This window comes from Lepisma saccharinum, chromosome 5, assembly GCF_977018435.1.
Source record: "Lepisma saccharinum chromosome 5, izLepSacc3.1, whole genome shotgun sequence".
Classification (NCBI taxonomy): Eukaryota; Metazoa; Arthropoda; class Insecta; order Zygentoma; family Lepismatidae; genus Lepisma; species Lepisma saccharinum.
Genome location: NC_139233.1, coordinates 11,849,566 through 11,870,870, shown reverse-complemented (window position 1 = coordinate 11,870,870; position 21,305 = coordinate 11,849,566). Strand labels below are relative to the sequence as shown.

Genomic DNA, 21,305 nt, shown 5'->3' with positions numbered 1-21,305 from the left:
TTGCACGTCACATTGTCGTCCGCTCTAGCGAATGAGCCTTCGCTTCTGGAAGGAGAGGTGAAGGTGGGAGATGACGTCACTGCCAAGTTATTCCTTTTGCGCTGTTTTTTTTTTGTAGTTCAATAGCTCTTCTTGTGTATGGATTTGGGTTTTCTTGGAATGTAAATATACTGTTTCTAAGTTAAGTATAAATGTTATCATAAGATTTAATGTCCTAGGTACTTACAACTGACACCTGGCAGGCAATAGTAGAATTTACCAACTGGTCACATACACATTTGCATGCCTGAAATAAACCTTCCCCCCGCGGGAATGAAATCACAAATACGACACTGATTGGGGGCATCCCCCCCAAAGCAAACAAGTTAATTCGTACACTGCTTCTGAGTCTCGCTAGCATTATAAGTATTCGAAATTTGTATGACATGGAAATACAGAAGTATATTTTTCAGAAAAATGGAAAATGCTTTCATTTTTTAACAACAGAAAAGAAGATGTCTACGTTTTCCTGCAAGTGTAAATGAGTTAAAAGTGTCAACAGAGCTTCAAATATAGGAAGGAAGCTAGTAAAACATTGTTATCTGCTTTGAGTGGAAGTTTTGATACGCCAAAAGTATAAAATGTATATTTTAAAAGTTTTATGTGAAACAGATACGTGGTTAAGTAAAGTTGGCATAAAAATAACTCGAAAACAATAAAATACACTGATTTTGACGCATTTAGATCTGAGGTAGCGGGGTAGGAAATGTACTTCTCTAATATAGAACAAAACGAAATGCGGGGACGCGGCATATTTACAATGATGTCCAGAGGTGGCAGCACTGCATATGTGATACACTTCGATATATGAGGTAATTGATAATCGATGTGTCTTGTTCCCTCCACTGTATTTGATGTTATATAAGATGTAACGACTGAAGAAAGCTATTTTGTCAGATACGTTCGGGATGATTACAAGTGTAATCCGTGCGCCTACAGCAGGTTTAAGTTTAGAACTTTGGAATTTTTTTAGGAGAGGATTCTCACGTATAAATACGCCCCTGATAACAACAATGGCTGGAAAATGATATTACAACACCTACAACACGAGAAAGGCTGTTAACGAAAAGGAAGTGCTTCAGTTATCAGTAATAAATAATAAACGGACTCTCATCCCAAGTTTTCTTTACCAACACGTGGGAGCGCATTGGAAGTTATTTACTCATAGCACGCACGTGGCGATGCGTAATGTTGCGTGCATTTAAAGAGTAAGTCAACCTTACCAAATTACCGTTTATCTTAATTGTAGTGTTACAGCAGACGTCATGACGAAAATAAACAAAAATGAAGAAAAAACACATTTTCAGGGAATCTTAACATCTTAGCAATGGACACTAATAGGAAACTCACAAATCTACTTTGAATGCACATTTATTTATATCGTGTTTGTACTAAGACATATTACGATTTTCAGTACACAAAATGTTATTTTTGTGCCTCTTGTAGTTTCTGTGTAATTATCTTTCCATTCGTTTGGCTGCTGGTTTCAATGGACAGGCAATTCAAAACTATTTATAGGCTACTTTGAATTAAATGGTAGGATGTGGAAATGCAAAGTAGTTCTGTATTTTACATTATATTTTTTTAACTAAGCAGTTTTTATTTTGGTTATTCTGTTCGAATTACTAACTAGAATCTTATTTCTGTTATTAACAATAAAAAAAGAAGCTTCTTTCCTTTTTAAACTTGAAATAACTATGCCTCTTCGACTTCTCTCCCGACGCACATGTAGCGATATCAGAAATTTCATGTACAGGATTTTAAGTTCAGTACGGTGAGCCATGGCCCACTCCGGCCCTGTTTTGTTATTCATCCAGCTACTGATTACATACCCATGCTCTCTAGTACTGAAAAAAAATCACCAGCTGTCTTTGAATAGGGGAACACCTGGCGGCGAGATGTGTAACTAACGCTACCAACAGTACATCATCACTTCTGCGTTGAATGAATCAGCAAATAGTTAGGGAAATCCCACACCTGACAACAACGTATTTTCATGGTTCCTTGTTCCTTCCGAGAACTCAAAAAAAGGACACTACTTAGAAACAATTAACAGTCCTAATCACTTTGGACCTAGATCTTCCACCTTAACGCTACAAATACTAAATAATTGGCAATCTTAATTGTTCGTTATGTCATTTATTATCTATGATCGATTACTTAGGCTTATTCTTTGTACGGTAGGTAAGTACAAAGCTCTTCCACTTGGTAATTAAACATCATCTTGATATGACGTACGAATGTACTATAATTGCTAACAAAGATTTAAAAGCACTCAGAGCAAGAAACGCCATTCAGAATGTGGTCAAAGTTTACGTCAGGCATTTAGTATGATGGATAAATTTCTAAAACGCATTCCATCTAGGAAAAAAACAACTGTGATGCAGCAAAATGGTAGCGAGATTGTATCTCATCCGACAAATTAGGACTCCCACATGCATAGTAAGATAATTCCACATGACAGTACATATGCATACGACAACTGTAAGGAAATTGTAGTATCATGCAATTGAAAAAATAACCATAGATAACCCGCCTCGGATCAATGGACGATTCACTATCTCTCCACCAAGGATTTCGAGTTCGAATCCTGGTCTGGGCATAGTGTTCGTTCCGTTCATCAATTTCATATATTCGCCACTCATTCTCAGCGTCATTGTTAGCCAAAAGTAAAAGAAAGGCGATACAAAACAAAAATTAAAATTCTACAGAGATAACTTCAGGAACATTGACCAATTCCTAAACAAACTGATGGAGAAACTGAAGATGTCGACGGTTTTAGAACAAAAACACTACCCAGGGTCGTGCTCAAGAATTTCGTGACGTTATCTGTGTTTCTTGCGGGCGAGGGTAGCAATACTATTTTCCAGACGTTTCACGTATTCAATACGTATGTAAAAAATAACCGCTTCGCAGCGCAACGGCCCTCCGAGGGCGAGGGCTTACCAAGCGGTTTTTCATTGGCTGACGGGTGTCCAGTGCATCGAGTCCCATCGCCGCTGTGTTCTGACTTTGGAGCCGCTTCTTCCTTTCAAGTAGCTCCCAGATTGTCCTCACGATGTGCCAACACCTCAATTTCGAGGACTCCCGCCGAGACTCGAACCCAGTACGGCTCGCATCATAGAGGATGCTTATTCTGGCTCAGGATCAGGTGCCGTTTACTTTACCAAGAATGTGCTACTTGCATCAATGCTGTTGTGATATGAATCTACTGTATATCTACCTACCTTAGCGTTGTTGCCTTGTAATCAAGGGGTCCCGGGTTCGATACCCGGTGGAGGCACATGGCACAGTGGTTCGGATCCCACTTTAAACTGTAGGTCCAGTCCCGATTAGCCTTACTGTGCATAAAGTGGACTTAAAACAACAAATCAATCAATCAATCTATCTATCTGCCTATCTACACACACATAAACATAAGGTAAGGTCCTAAACATTCCAAATCTGGGCAATATGTGAAGTTAAGGTGATGTGATGAGCACCACGCTCTGCCAGCCTGAAATCATCCACGAATGGTAAAGAATCCAGGTCAGACATGCTTGTCGGTTTGTTTCAAAGTCCACTGTATACTCAGGTATACTAATCGGGACTAGAGCTTAAAGTGGGGTCCGAACCACTGTGCGATGTTCCTTCACCGGGAATCGAACCCGGGGCCCTTTGAAAAAAAGACTAGTGGAAATCATGAAGTTATGTACATACAGGATAGTACATGCAGTTTTGGAGAGCATAGATCGTCGCAACGAAGCCTGAAGAATCAAACCGTTCGAAAAGTTGTCCTCTACATGATGTGAAAGTTAGTCGTTATGTGTAGCCAGTCCGTATATGAACCGAAATTTCACTGAAAGCACCGTATACTGCACGTGTCCATTTGTGAAGGGTAAACATTCAAAAAAACTTCTGCGAGTAAAAATTTCAAATCTCTTACTTTCGTATCAACCTCATAATTCTCCAATACAGCAATTTTTACTACGAGAAAATGCACTTTAAATATCATTGCAATGCCCATATACCGCCGACAGAGATTGTTCAACTCAACTTTCCACCAAATTATATAATATAATGTAACGATTACATCTCTGGGAGCATTGCTGTTGACAATTACACTTTCTGCCATATCCTAATAAGTACATCAAGTACAACTTCAAGTAAGTTTTAAAAAAAGTATAAAATTAATTACATAGTAGAGTTTTGCCTTTTTAACATATCGACAAGTTCCAACACACAATGTACTAGTTCTAGATTTTATAAATGGAAACAAGCCAAGTATAACATTTTTACAACTTGCTACAAGTTGGCTCGCACCCAACTGTCAATGCTGAAATTTTCTCACCCTACAACTTAAAATGTATAGAATTTTAATAGCATAACCGTGGAAGATGAGTAACACATGTGAACAATGACTATATTGTAGCCAGTGACATTGATTTTTATATGCATTTGGTAATAACCTGTATCCAATTTGTCACTGCTAAATTTGTGTCTTTCCTTTATGTAACACGGTTAAAATAAAATCTCTATGACTATTATCATACTTTATGCACTTGCTACGTTTGTAAGTATTTTGTGTTAATATGCGATGAAGCTAAATATATGCGTTACTTACGAACTACACTCAACCTTCTTACTCTTTCTTAATTTGTAACAAGATACGACAATAATCCAACATTAAAATTTGTTACTTCCTGAGAAGAAAAAGTCTTTAACACAGAGGAGGCTTCGCTGGCCTTGAAAGCAACAACTTTTGCGTTCGACCGAAAGGAAAGAAATATACATCCGCGGGAGGGCGTGCCCACTAAATCCCTTATACAATGCTGCAAGAGAAAGCCTGGATTACGTGACCGACATATCGCCTGCGTTCAGATCGGTTTCCTTCTGTTTCTGACTTGCAGTTTCACAAGTAGGCTGCCTTTCGTAGTTGCCCCAAGGAAAATCACATTTCTGGACGATATGTGAACGTGCTGAGAAACTTGTTTCAGGCACCGTTAGACATGCGCGAGAGATAATCCATTTAAAATGCACGTAGCAATTTAAAAGATGTTACTTTTATGTTTTAAAATGTATCTCCTATACTTATAATAAACATTTTCAAAAAATGAAGTAACATTAAGTCTTGAAGCTTTCCTGGCGACGAATGATGAAAAGATTCTCTCGGAATATCGACCAGGTGAGTTGTGGAAAAGATTCCAAGCTTTCGAGAGCTAACGTCACTCTCATCTTCAGGGTAGAAGTTGTGGAATCTTTTCCACAACTCACCTGGTCGATAGCCCGAGAGAATCTTTTCATTATTTTCAAAAAATGTTTGTATTTGGTATTTAATACAACTTTATAGCCTTTTATGTTATTATTGAAAAGCTGGATAATGATTCGATGAAGAAGGTGAAGGGACGTCCATAGCACAAGACTTTCTGATGTGGTGGGCCACCGGATGGCTGTCAAAAGATTTAGGTGGGTCACATGTTAAAATAAAAATGTATTTTGATATTAACATTGTTATTATGTCACCTAAACAAGGAATTCTTCCATCATATTCATCGTTATCTATGTTCTTATTTTATATTTATCACGAAATTTGGCTATTGCATTTTTGAGAGGGTGGACCAACCTGATTTTGTGTAGGGTACGACCCATTCTAACCTACCCCTGGCGCCTCCCCTCTCCATATTTCTGAGCTGTTACTCTACTAACCCAGAATCTTGCCGAGTTATGTGTAAAAGCATATTCAGAGGCGGTTTGAAAATCGAAAATAGTCTAGTTCGATCCCCACTTTGGAATGTCTCAGGTGGGAGGTTTTCCGACAACGTGCCTGCATTAAGTGAATCTGGGGCTCACTCAGCTTCTCATTAATTGTACCTGAAAGCAACTGGTGGGTAAAGGAGGTCGGAGAATGGTGTTGATCGCGTCATCTCCACTAGGGTCTACAGTGAGAATTAATGTGTGGTTCATATTCGTATGTGCCTTCACGAGAGTTTTACCTTTACTTTTTGAAGTCATCAATTGAAATTAAGGAAACTCATATTCCGGGAATTAAAATCAGCACAATTTATATCCTTTGGATTCACGGTCCGACACTTATGCTAGTGAAATGGTTCCTACGTAAGGTAGCCTAGTACTTTTTATACAGAAAAAGGGACTGTCATTAACATAGTATTTGTGAGTTTTTTACAGTTGCTCAACTTTGCTTTCACGATCTGGCAACATTGACTTCTTCACAGCATGTCATCATTTATCATCGACCACGTAGACCACTAAGCTCGACAAAGCAAAAAAGGCCTTGGGTGAAGAAATCGAACATGGATTCGGGCGTAACAAATCTGCTATATTTAAAAAATGCATAATTCTTTTTGGGTGAGAAAGACAAGAAGAGGAAAACGATATCTACCGTACTTACGTGGGGGAAAATTTCTCTGCTTGCAGCTCACCAAGCACTTGCCTGCCCTCTGTTGGCAGAATGAAGTACTAAGTGAAGAGCAAGAGCCTGCCTGCATGCAGCTTCATGGAATTTGTTCAGCAATTTGACATTCAGTGTTATATTGAAACTTGGGGAAGGTCTAATAGTGTCCCAGAGTCACTGGGGGAGGGGTTCTCGAAAGTCACGTGTAGGAGGGCTAATAGGGGCAGGCATCCGGGTGGGATAGCAATCATATTTAAACAAAAATGGAAAAAGTTCATAAAACCACTAGATATTAATTATGAGGGGATGCTGGGGATTCAATTTTCGGGGGGTCTCTGAACTTCATGCTAATAGCAGTATACAGGCAACCACCGGGGTCAAAATTCTACTCAGAACAGTTTTTCGATAACCTTGGAAACTATTTGCTGCGTTTGGGGGAGGATCACCCGGGAATCAGCATCGTAGTCACGGGCGACCTGAATGCTCGCATAGGGGGGGGGGAGGAAGTTCCTTGGGATACTTACCGAGAGATCGATGGGGTCCAAATGACGGATGACAGAATGTATTTGGGACATAGGCGAGAAAGCAGGGACAAAACTTTAAACGCGGGGGGGAGGGCGCTGTTGGATCTCTGTGCGATACATAGGATGCAGATATTAAACGGCAAATTTTTCGATGATCAACCAGGACACTTTACGTACGTGGGGGAGGGGGGAAGCAGCACAATTGACTATACCATATGCTCACTCGATTTGCTGAAAGAAATCAGGGATTTTCATGTACATGCCCAAACGCATTCGCATCATATGCCTCTCGAATTCTCCCTCCAGTACAAAATAAACGGGAAGGCAGTTTTCAATAACAGTAATACGAAACTCAAGACAGAGCCGGGGAAAAATATACGTAAATACATATGGACAAAGGAGGGGGAGGAACGATACGTGGGTTTTATGGGAGATGACATAACAAAAATGATGCGTGAACGCATGTGCGCAGCCTTAGACGAATCCAATATAGACGAAGCGGTCCAGCTGGGATATCATATCTTTGAACGTGCAGGAAGAAATATGGTAAAGGGAGGGGGGAAGGGGGACAGGCCTGCAAAGACAGAGTGGTACAACGGGAAGTGTAAAGCGATGAAAAAGAAACTAGATCACGCGTTAAAAGGGTATAGATACGTAAATAGCATGGAAACCAGAAACAATTATATATCGAGCAGAAAGGCGTATAATAACATCTTAACGGAAGAAAAGGAGAAATGGGAACAGGGAAATTTTGAAGATATAAAAAAGGCCGTGGCAGAAAAGAATAACACCGCTTTGTGGGGCATATTACGGAAATTACGGGGACAAAAGAGCAACTGGGCACATATTGAACCTTACATTTGGGAAGCACACTGTCGTCGTGTCGTCGGGGGGGAAGGGGGGCCACCACGCCTAGAAGTTACGCGGGAAATATACTTTTTAGGGGATTTCGTTCCGATTCTCGACGAAGATATAGGGGTCGACGAGATAAAAATGGCGATAAGGAAACTGAAAAAGGGGAAAGCGGCAGGACTTGACTCCATTGGGGCGGAATTTTTCAAAGCCAACGAAACTGACATGCATATGGTGGAAGCACAAAGCAAATTAATGGACAATATTTATAAAGAGGGGTACTTTCCGAAGGACTGGGCAAGCTCCATAATCTGTCCTATTTATAAAGGGAAAGGAGACAAAAATGACGCAAACAATTTCAGGGGCATTTCTTTATTACCTATATGGAGTAAAATCTACACACACATCTTAAACCGTAGGATCCAGAAATGGACAGAAATATTCGACAAAATTTCACCACTACAAGCGGGCTTCAGGAAAGGGTACAGCACGTTAGACAACATATTCATATTACAAACTCTCGTACAGAGGAAAATAAAACAGAAGCGGGGGAAATTATACGCATGTTTCATTGATTTTGAAAAAGCATTCGACAAAGTTCATAGGGATATTTTGTGGGGAAAATTGTATGAGAAGGGAATGTCCGCGCGCATGATCAGAGCACTGCAAGCAATATATGCGAGGGTAGAATTCGGAGTAAGATGCGAAGGAAACCAAGTCTCGGCACTGCAGCCTTCGCTCAGGGGACTCAAACAAGGATGCATCCTTTCACCAGTGCTATTTTCACTGTTCATAGATTGGGTAGCGCATGAAATTAACATGGACCAGGATTCTATCCCATGTATAGGAGTGCAAAGTATACCAGTCCTTATGTATGCAGACGACATAGTCATCTTGTCCGAGACAATAGAGGGTCTTCAAAGGGGCATAGATAGCATATATGAGGGGTGCATCAAATATAAAATGAAGGTAAACATTAAAAAGACAAAAATTATTGCTTTCAAAAATGGCTACATATTTAGCAGACAAGAGACATGGACATACGGGGGAGAGTTAATCGAGCGGGTTAAAAACTTCACATACCTGGGGGCAACGCTCTCCATGACAGGGAGTTGGACACACCACATAAGGGCAAGAAAAACTAAAACAAAATTTGCAATAGGACAAGTCATAAGGACAATAAATAAGGCACCTCAAATGCCTTTCCCGGTCATTCAAAACCTCTATTCATCGGTAGTGTTAGGTACATTAAACTATGGAATAGAACTATGGGGGTTAAGGGGGGACAACACAATAATTGGCATACAAACAGAATTTTATAAGAGAGTAATGGGCGTAAGCAGAGGCACGGCCAACTGTGGGATTCTTAAGGAATTGGGACTGAACAGAGACGCGGTACAAGCACGGATGAGGGTTGTTAAATATTGGATGCGATTATCACAAGAGGGCCAAACTACGCTGAGGGGACAATGTTTGGAAATACAGACAAGAGAGCATAACGTTTACAGCTGGGGCCTGGAAGTGAAAAATCTCTTATATAATAGCGGAATGGGTTGGGTATGGGAAGAGGGAGGAAGGGGGGGCATCTCAACAGAAAATCAAATCAGGGACAGGTTACTCCACATAGACAGGCAAGAAATAATAGCAGACTGCCAAACAAAGACCTCAATCAGGGAACAGCTAAGAGTAAGAGAATGGGGGAAAGCGAAATATATCCAGTTCGTGGGAAAAAATGAAAGAGGCGCGCTGGCATGGTTCAGGTTAGGGGGATGGAAACAACTAAGAAAGAGAAACGAAGCAGGGGAAACGATATGTCCTTTGTGCGATGGGGAGGAGACGGACGAGCATATCCTACTGCACTGCCCTTCTACACGTGACCTAAGGGACAAATGGATGAAAAACTTAACAGGCAGGGAGATGATAGAAGTGGTAGACGACAGAATAAAGATAAAGGAAGCGGCGCAGCAAGTGGGGAAATACCTGGGAGAGGTAAGAGAACGGCGGGGGAAAGCTATTAGAGAAGGTAGCGAAATGAGTGATCATGCTCCAGACGAGCCATCTTTATAGTGTAAGTGTGTGTAAAGCAACATGTATGCGTGTTTTGGTGAGAGTGCAGGAAAAGAGAAGTCAGGAGAAAGACTGAAATAAGAACTGTTGAGGGAGGGGAAGAATGTGTATATATGGAACAAAGTAAGAGACAGCTTAAACGAAGACTAAATGTAACAAAATATTGTAGAAAAATCAAAAATATGTAGTGCGTACAGCCTATGGCTCGCACAAAAAGAAAATAAATCTAATCTAAACTTCACAATGTCCAACAGAAATAAGCTAGCAAAGCAGTGTGTGTAAATAAATTAAATCGAGAAAATTATCTGAAATAAACAGGGGCGGGAAGCTACCCACGTAAAAGCTCTTCTGTCCACCCCAAACAATTTCAAGAAACACTCATTTGCGATCAGTGGCGGCGATTGGACGCCCAACTGGGCCAGGATTATATTTTCTTGTGAATGTAGAGGTCCTCAAAACCGATATCCTTACTGATTCTGTTGGTGTGTACTAACACCATTATCGTAGCATTAACTTTATCAACATGAAATCAAGATGTCCTGAATTCGATTTTCTGTGACTGCAACTTTGAATTTTGAAAAATTATTTGGCATCGCCCCTTGGGGACACGTGACCCTGAAAAATCCTCCAGTAACATAGATGGCGCCGGAGGGGGAGAGGCTTGTTTACTCCCTATTTTAGGCTGAGCAGCCCTTTTCTCATCCCCAAACTTCCCTAATCATGAAGAAAGGTTATACTCATTTTATACAATGTGCATGAAGTCTTGGTGAAGAGGGCCATATCTGAACTCAGTGATTTTATTCACACACTCACAAAATCCCCTAATACTTGTCAAACACAGTTAAAATTGTTTATAAAAGCACAATTTGTGGTCATTTTGACTCTAAATTTACCCTAACACCTTTTCAATACGTACTTAACACTCTCAAATGGAAAATTCTGGAAAGCTGTGTAAACTGGAGGTTCAATCCTAACTATCTTTCGTGTAATACAACTGTTGTTGTCTAACTACCATTCAAAAACAATTTGATTTAAATCAGTCACAAAAAAATGTTGTTCTTTCTGTTTTAGTTAGCATCTCCAGTAAAACCTCGTTAATTCGGACCCCGATAAGCCGGATTTAGCCTAATCCGGACAGGCAAGAAAAAACAAACCAAAATGCAAGGTTTAAATGTGGCTAGAAGTCAACAACATAACTTCCCAAAGAAAAGGCAGTCAACCACTGATTTCTGTTTCCCGCAGGCTTTGTACTGTACTGTATAGTGTATTTAGGCCTATGCCCTTTAAATACACCATAATAAACGTGTTTTGTTGCTATAAACGGAGTTTTAATGCACTTTCTACTGTTCTTTTAGGTTATTTAAGTTGATCCGGACTTTCGTTAAACCGGTCAACTCATCCCACCCATTAGTCCGGATTAACGAGGTTTTACTGTAGTTGCGGAATTTCTTATTATCTCTTTTTTTATTATCTTCTTTCACATACTACATTATGGTCATTTTCAGTATTTCCGTTATATTAACAAATAATATGTTAAATAAGTCTTAATGTTTATTACATTATTAGAAACTTCAGTTCCGCCACAAAATGTAAGAAAGAGGCAACTCAGCTGCGTTAATTCATCATGTGAGGGTGCGAAACTGTAGAACTTCAATTGAAAATATGGTGGAAATGTTTGTGTTACAGGTGATTATTATATTGTTATAGCGGAGAAGCTATATCAGGAGAATTTGGAACGCCCATGCAGTGGCGCAGAAACGTTTTTCATTTTGGGGGGTACAAAATTCAGCGTCCCATATATATATATATATATATATATATATATATATATATATATATATATATATTACTTCACAGGTTCCCATTCCTAGGTAAAATGTGAAGGCATGGGAAATATTCCATTTTAGAACAGCACACTCGAATTTCCTGTTATTTAATGTTCAATTTAAACAAATACAGTAATTTTTATTTATTTCTTTTTCTTAGAATTTATGATAATTTTAAAAACATTATTTAAGATCAGATAATAATTCCGAAACATATAAAGCTCTGGACCTTGATTCCAACCCCCCTTCTGTCTTGAGTCATTCCAACCAGGAATAACCATCTCCCACCTACTGGATATAGAAACCACATTATTGAATGAATCATACTTATGGAGTTCCACTGCAGTTCAGATAATTTTCATGTCCCATGCCTACATATAAAAATATCTTTAAAAAAATCATGGCAAAGCATTTATTTGTAATATAATTAGCTGTACCCAATGACGCTGTTCAAGCACTGAAAGTACTATTATTACACATACAAAACCGAAATCCTTCAACTCTCAGAGCAAGCAAGGAAAACCATACGCTCGAAATTTTTTTCATTTCAATGTTTGGTGGACAATATGAAGAGCCAGCCAAGGTTTCTTTTCATATGTAGTGATATTAAATGTTTCAGAGTGACATGCCAATTCTTCGTACTCTGTGGCGGAGTGGTTAGCATAGCGTGCGCTACGATGACAGAGTTTCCAGGTTTGAATCCCGGCCTGGACATGGGTATCATTTGTGAGTGTCCCTTCATCAATTTCATCATAATCATCACTCATCCTCATCTTCGTAATTAGCCAAAAGTGGCAGAAATGCGAAGTAAAATAAACCAAATCAATCAATCAAACATTCCCATCTTACTCAAAGACCTTGTGAATCCAATCCAAAATCAACTGAATGTGAAAGCGGGTTCAATGCAATAAACCTAACTTAACTGATTAGAGAAATCATTTAGAAGTTTTAAACCTACTTTTCCTTTCAACAAATAGACCCAAGTGCATTGTTTTCATGCAGAAAAAATGAAAGAAGTTGGGTCAAGTCTAAGCATCACAGTGCCCTTAGTGTCCTTGACAAGCAAACTGGCAAACCATAGAACCTGTAGTAAATCTCATTTATCATATGCATTCATCTTATTTTCTTACAGTGTAACATTAGACTTTAACTTAAAATGGAGTTGTGTTTTTGTTTCATTGGATGTCAAATTAGATTTTAAGCAATTAATATCTAATTCTAAGTATACCTAATACATAGGTAAAAATAAGTCCTCCTCCCTCTGATAAAATCACAAATCGCACTGTTTTAATGTGTAGGAAGCATTTCATTTCACATAGGAATGATATCGCGATGACACGAGTCGAGAATTGTCACAGTCTCATCTCGTCTCCTGTGTGGTGAGGTCCTTCTCGTTCTTGATTGTGCTTATTCTTGTCTCGGTTTCGGATCAGAAGTTATTAAAACTTTTTCTAGATTCATTTCATGCTCAGATAGGCTAATCGGGACTGGATCTACAGCACTGTGCATGTGGGACCCCTTCATTACAAGGCGAGATATCTCGTCCTGACCCACAAAATGTTTAGTATAAGCAACATGTACATTGTGTCACCACTCTCACAACGTTCAATATCTCATTAAAGCAAAAACTTGAGTTAATAACGTTCTTCTGCCTGCGAACCATCGAAATACGGAATTTTATCCAGAATAGATTAAAACGGGCAGCACAGGCTTGCAATTGCCACTACTGGATTTACATTGCAATTTTAATAAATAAAATACACGGCTAATTTGAAAAATAAATTAGATATACACTTGGTATGTCTGAAAAAGACATAGCATTTTAAATTTATTTTAAGCAATTTCTTCAAACATGATAACCAGAGTTTCCAACGAGATCGTCTCTTACATCAAGTATCGTCTCACTTTGATTTTGCAGAGATTTATTTCATTCTCGTCTTGAAGTTTGAGAGGAAACAGATTTTTCTTGTCTTAGTAACATCTGTATTTTCAACAAATCTCTTTGTGAAAATTATGGGTGAGGTACAGGAGTAGATTGTAGCCCCCCCCTCCAAGTTGGTCAGTCGTGTCTAGTCTCGTTTGTGTAAGTATTTCGTTTCGGAAAATTCCATTTGAAAAATTCAAAAGAAAAGTAGGTCAGTCATATACTCTTCTGACTAAGGTTTATATCTTATCTTCGAATAGACTCTACCGTTTCTTAAGTGTACCCCCCCCCCCTTACGCAAAAGAGCATTCGCCTGGAGAGTGAATTTCTGAGACTGGGCTAAACTTTACCTAAATCCTCTGTTCCACACAAATGTGTGTGGCACACACATTTTAAACAATTTTCATCTCCTTAAAGAAGTTTCCGAGAACACATGTCAATGAACTAAATCATAGCAAGCATAATAACTTTACAATGGTTTGAATTTCTATGGTAAGGAAGATAATGCTTATAAGTTATAAACAATTTAAACTTTTTTCATTGAGCTAATTGAAAATAGGTTATTTTAACAGTAGCAATTTGCGTCTGTCAAATTATTTAAGGGGGTACAGGGGATACAATTAGATTTACGGATTTAGGGGGTACAGTGTCCCCCTTCAAAAATTTAGGGGGTACAATGTACCCCTGCGCCACTGCGCCCATGCACAGGGAAAAACTGCATTTCGTACGCCATCTTGAACGAAGTTCACTGATTTCGCACTGTCTCTTTCCAACAATACCCGTTTGATATCCGTCACAGCAGATGTAGAACAACAAAAATTGAAAGTACTTATGGACAATTTCCCTCTTAACAAGGATGCATTCCACTGTACATCAGGTCAGGGAAATGTAACGATGGGAATTCATGCACTGAGTCACCGGAGCAACAGTGAAAAAGAGAAGCCGATCTCCGTGGCAGAGTGGTTAGCACAGGGCACTACGATGATCACAAGCAAACCACAAAATAAAGTCCATGCGCTTAAGAAAACAAAACGTTTCATCACTATACATTTAAATAACTCTTACAACTTAATAACTGACTGTTATTAAAAATATTTCACCACCTCCAATATGATACTTTACACCACCCGTAGTCGCATCGCTATTAGGAAAGTGAGGAAAGAGCTCATAACTAGGACGATTTCGCTTACATTCGACACAGATCAGTCATCAAAGTTATCTAGCCACGAAGTCAATTTGAACCCCCATTAATTCGAATTAAATTGCCTAAACGAGAATACAACGCCAAGCTTTTGAGCAAAGCAAGAAATAGCACCCAGTACGAAGAATTTAAGAAGAAGCAATAAAGCACTATACAAAGGCGAAAAATAACTGAACGCCACTTATGCATAATACTTAACACTGTTTTTTTTAATCACTTAATTATCTATTATGTCTGCCTTTCGTACCTTCTGATTCTCATCAACTTTTCAAAGAAAAATGATGAACGTCAAGAGATAATCGTGTTTGATAAGATACAATGGCAGAATTATTATTATTGTTGTTATTTTGAAGAGTAGTTGATGTATTGATTGACAGTGATTGTCGTAAGACCTTGTACACTAAAAAAATACTTGGGATCATTGTATCATTTAAAACACACTGAGGAAGCCTTGCAGTCAAGGGGACCCGAGTTCGATACCCGATTTTCTATCATAATAGTAACATCATAATAACTGTGTAAGGTTGCACCATTCATTTTGAATTACCCTGTATTATTGCATAAAATTATAAAACAAATTCCCGAGTTCAGCCCAGTGTTTTCTAACGTTGGCGCCACTGCGTGTGTGTGTGTTTTAGTACGTAAAATATACCTCTCTATTAAAACAATGTTAGCATTTTGACATTAGAATTATAGCATGGTTAACCTGTGTTTGTCACCCACGGCGACATTCACTCTGGTTCGCAAATCAAGTACACGAGGGGACTTCTTTCACCCAAATGATACTAAAGGTCAGAATCAGAGCGTCAAGTAGTACAGCTATCATGTTCTAACAGGGAAATTTCATCATCCACAAATTATCTCATATCTCCAACGTCTGTCAAACCATTCATTGTCTCTCCCTGGCACGTGACATTATTTATTCTATTGTGACATGAAAATTTCCAGCATTGCTTCATCACAACTCGACTGATTACATCATTATATTTCCTCAAACATTTCTAAGTGTAAATACTTTGCTTATACAATATTTATACTGCAGTGAAAAGAAGCTTTAAGAGAGACATTCAAACTAAAATATCAGGCCTATCTGGAATTTGTCATCCTATACTTCTTTTCATTAACCACAAGAAAATTCCACAATATGCACTGACATGTCTCCCGGCAAATTTTTGAATCAACATCGGTCATGCGCGATTTTATGCACAAATCTATTTTCTCGACAATATCAACTTCCAACTTCTAAAAACCGTTCAACATAGAACCAAACTTAATCTAAATCAAAACTAGATCAAAGTCAGTGTGGCCCAAGAATTACCTAAATCTGAAAAAAATAGTGTAAATCTGGGAACTGTACTGAACAAAATTGGATTTCTATTGTTTGCTGAAAAAAAAAATAGCACACACACACACACATTAATATATTTGCTACGAGTGGATGTTTCAAGTTAGGTATTTTTTTTCAAATGTGAGAGTTGATTTAAAATTTTCTTCCTTCATATGTTCATATTTAAGCATGTGAAGTTTATTAAAATTTAATGAAAATGTATGCTAATTTTAATGATCAGCAAAAAATAACAACTCGTGTCCCGTTCACGCATGTAACAACTTCTACGAGAGTAACATACAGTTACTTTTTACAATAACTAACTGTAACTGAGTTTTATGTTAAAATAAGTAACTTGTAACAGAGTTACCTTTTGAACAAAGCAACTGTAACACAGTTATTTTTACAAAGAAACTTACCAAAAACGGCTGTACGTATACTGTAGATCATAACCGGAGACTTTCTTCACAAAACAAGTGATATTACAGACATTATATTGGATAGTGAATATCTTTGGTATAAAGAGTCTGTCGACCTATTTTTCCTGAGGAATAAAGTCGTCAAATACAAGCTGCTCACGCAATTCTTCCTCGGAGGAGTCCACTTCTGATGAACTGCTAGTGGATACATCAACCCACAACAAATCTGGAGGGGGTAGGATTACGTGATTGTCTGGATCGTGATTAGATAGGTAAAAACCCACGAACTCGTTACTATTCTCTGGTTCCTTGAGTATGCACCAACCAGGGACACCACCTTTCAAGAAGCATTGAGAACTTGATTCCCACATACTGCTAGGATTCTCGTGCAGGGATGTAGACATTCCATCGTTCATTGCTTCATCGTTTGAGGACGAGCTTAAGCGTCTTTCCCAAAAACTAATTCGACGCTTGACATTACTGCAACCGACTAGTTGGTTTCGGGGAACGCTTTTTGATTTTGGTTTTGCTGAAGACTTGGCCATCTTCTCCAAAATCGTTCTCATCGCACGACGCATTGGACTGTATGGACTTCGGAAGTCAGCAGATTGTATTGACGTTTCAGAGGGTATGTCATCAATAAATGCTATCTGGTAATAATCTTTTACCTTTTGCGCAGTATCACTTGTGGAACTCCTAGGAGTTTCCATTTTCTGTTACCGTATTCTTAAAGTACTTCTTGACCTTCTTGGCTTCTAATTGAACGTGTCACAGAATATAAACCCAAGGAAATTTTCTTTCTCAGTAATTTTGGTGATCACAGATATCTAGTAGCAGACTGACAAATAATAGGAAAGGTAATGTGTCGTGTATAAGCGTCGTTACTTTTGAATCACTGGGGGAACACGATGTACAGTGCGATGCATAAACGTTACCGAGCAAATGTCAAAACAAGCTGCTGACAACCTCTGCACGAGTATATATAAAGATCTAGTCTTTAAATTCACGTAGGACGCAAGAGATAATTTAATGAAAGTATCCATGGACAATTTGCGAGCAATACTTGTGCATCCCACTGTACAATACACCAATATCTTCAACACACATGTGCAATACTTTTTCTGGATTACTGAGCGGAGCCGTCTCCCTCATGATAACAAAGATCGTGGTGTCAAATAAATCCAAAGTTTGCTTATCACAGTGAGATCAAAGATTTTTGAGTGATACATGTTTTTCCAAAGCGTGAAAAATATTGCAATTAAAAATTCGAACTTGTCATTGGTAATTCCACTGGATCTAGATTGTTAAATAAAGTAACACGAGATATGACTTTAAGCTGTTTGTGCCTTGTCAATGTAAATGTAGAAATTGACTTCGTTTCTAACAAAGTTACTTGCTACAATTATAAAAATTATATATAATTTTCCCAATTTTGAGAAAATTGGGTATAATTTATTGAAAATTAATTAGGGTATACTGTGACTGTGAATTGTATTTCTAGTGTCAAAAATTATTGTCCGCAATAAAACAGTTTCAGGCGTACGTTTTCATTGGTTCCACTTTTCTCCTTCACTGGGTATTGAACCGAGACTCCTTGATTACAAGACGTTTACATCGGGGAGGTCTTCTGCTTGAAATACTCGCTTTCTCTAAGGCGTTATGGTCTTGCCCAACTTTACGGCGATGACCGAACTAACTACTGAAGCTCACTTATCGCCGTAGAGATGGGGAAACTCATATTTAATTCGGATGACCGTACATTTCTAAAAATATTATATGCGTGCAATTCCGAAACATGCTGTACTAGCGCTATACATTTATTTCTTCAAAAGATCCCACAGTGATGGAAAAAATATTGCAACTACGATAATAATCTGTAAAATAAGCAAGCAAAAGGAGTCATGTGACAATCATCTCACAGTAGCAAGAGGATATAATTAAGAAGTAATTGACCTCGGAGAGGTGATAATTATTATCAATATCTTATCGTGATTCTTCCCAAATGTTAAGTGTCTATTGTTTTATGAATAGCGGTTCTTCTGAAGTTCGATATTCATTTCAATAAAGACTCCTGTTTTATCAGAGCGCACATTTCTTGATACGTACTTTCCTATTTAGCAGTGGCGTCTCGTGGCCTCAAATTTGGCCGGGGCTTATTTTTTAAAGAATTTAAAATATGATGACAATTCACATGAATTACAAAAAAAGGTATTTTTTTCTTCTAGACTACAAAACTGGACTTACTTTTTTGAAAGAATTAAAATGTAATGACAAGTTACATGAATTACAAAAGAAACCGGGTATTTATCTTCTTCTGAACTACAAAACTGGACTTATTTTTTTACAGAATTTAAAATATAATGACAATTCACATGATTACAAAAGAAACAGGTATTGTTGTGAAACATACCTTTCTACGAACGTTGACTTCTGTTCTTCTGCTCAGCAAATTTTGTTATTACTTTTTCGTTGAAGCCCTCTTTGTTTGAAATGTATTCTATCTCTATTGTAAGCAAGTGCCAAGGCATTTGGTCTGTCTTGTCCCATTACATTTCTTAAGCAGGTTTTAATACGCTTCAATGTGCTGAAACATCGTTCAGATTCAGCTGTTGCCACTGGAGTTATTAAAACTATGTTTGTCATTTTTACTGTTTCTCAAAAGGTACCCTCTAAATAATTTTAAATAAAAAATGAATGCAATCTACTGATAGAGTTTATGTTTTTCAACTCTTCACTACAATAAAGAACACGAAGTTCCCTCTTTAGTTTTCCCTCTTCTATGAAGGGATAATAAATCTGGGAAGATGCCTCTGTTTAAAGATTGTTCTCTTTCATTATGTCCTCGTAGAGCAAGTTCATGTCAACCACAGAATTTTAAGCAATCGATAATTCTATTTAATATATGCCTATTTTTCCGGACAAATTCATTGTGTCTTATAATTGACAGCCTATGTCCTTCATCAATTTGTGTTCGAACATCAACCCTGCCAAACTTACTCAAACATAGCGAATGAAAGCCACCAAAACACTACAGAACAACACGCGAGATCGAACGCGACGCGAAGGAAGTATAGTGGAACCACAAGCAAAAAAACCTGCGCAGAAGCACATCGCGCCGGCGGGTGCGGGAAAGGGCAGGGGGAAGCAACATTCGCGCTGGCTCACGTCAGCGTTGCCAGTACTATTGATTTCTCGGGAAAATTCCTTAATAAACTATTGCTATGGAACCTCCAACGGCCAGCTTAAAAACACGTTTCCTGCTCATCTTACTTGAACATGGAGGGGAGATGTGGAGTGGAACTCCACTCAGCCGTGAAAAGTGCAGTTTGAACTGTGAAATTATGTCAAACGCTACGCAATTGTGCTAGGACATTATTTTATTACTTTTGCTACATTACTATTTTTAGGTGGCTGTATTTTATCCCACCCTAAACTCTATTTCTATTTTAGTTATTTTACGTCGCTTTTGTGTCTCTACGGGTAAGCACGACAATATGGATGAATGAAAAACTGATGAAATGGATGAAGTGACACAAACACAGTGAAACGTCCTTGCCTTACGAGGTAGAAACACTGACTTCGTAGCGTGGGCAAATTATGTTATACATGTAAGTGTTTGTGGGTGTGTGTGTGTATTTCTAGCAGATGGGGAGGATGGGTGGCACCCTAGCATAAGCATTGCTATCTTGAATTATTGAGGAAGACATGCTGTCTAATTCACCAAATATATTTCACATACGTAATGCATTTTCTCATTATGGTGCAGGACGCGTACCCACCCCTATCGATAGCTGTACACAGAACACCAGCAGAAGGCAAATTGATTTGTTATTGTTAGCATTCGACTTGAAAGATTGTGGAAAATCGCCGACAACGAAAGGCGGCACGTTAACTTCATATGTGAACACACCTTTCTACCATTTCCTGTCATAAAAATTCCTCGCGATAATAGAGGCATCGCAAACCCCTTGTGTCGGTGCTGAGAAAGGGCAAATTTGAGAGTGTTTTCCACGCACCCTCTAACCGGAAAATGCGGAAGAGATGAAAGATGTTGGTCGGTTCCCTCGGGCGGTTTACTTTATTTTGTTTGAAACATGTCCACTCCTGAAATGGAGATCTTCGATTTATTTTCGCCAAACACAGGGTGCTGGGTTTAGAATCATTGTTACAAAAGTATCTGTGACGTTTACACCGTAAACAATGCGCGCCACTCCCCTTGCCCCGCCCCCCAGTGCGCACGCCTATGCCGCCCCCTAGAACGTCGTTCATCCGCTACTATTAGATCATCGGATTTTGTAGCAGATCTTCTGGTTTCCCAAGGAACAATCTCCCGAATTTTTCAAATCTGACCTGGCAACACTGCCCCGAACACCGATAATGGCAGGGAAGTTGCGCGAACGCTTTGGACGGAAGGTTTTTTTCCTTGTGGTCGAGCTATAGCCCCGAATCAGCACTCAAATCCATTGCACTCTTCCCTCCTCTCTCTGCTAGCATTGGGCCTTCACTGTAGCGTAGGTGGGTGTAGGTCACGCCTTCCTTTGCGACGTGCCCCGGAAAACGATAATTGACACCAATGCCGCTAGGAGCGCTGTCGTATCCATTGCAACAGACGATGAATTTACGTGGGTAAAAATCGCCTTTTAAAAGACTGTGATAGTTATGCGTTATGGTGATTGATAATTACCTGAATACGTCCGTTTTTCTTTAGGGGCTAAGCCCCGGAAACCCCAAGGGA

At 38.9% G+C, this 21,305-nt stretch overlaps 1 protein-coding gene across 2 annotated transcripts in view; it reads right to left on the bottom strand.

The window, feature by feature from the left end:
- Positions 1 to 21,305, bottom strand: part of LOC145987659 (solute carrier family 15 member 1) — a 146,269-nt gene that overhangs the window by 122,996 nt on the left and 1,968 nt on the right. Inside the window, exon 1 of one of the 2 annotated variants that reach the window (XM_083122172.1) lies at positions 6,428 to 6,472. The exons of the other annotated variant lie outside the window; for it this stretch is intronic. The gene's annotated coding sequence lies outside the window, so the exon portion shown is untranslated. Of the gene's footprint in view, positions 1 to 6,427; positions 6,473 to 21,305 lie in introns of those variants that run through there. 2 annotated transcript variants of the gene reach the window in all.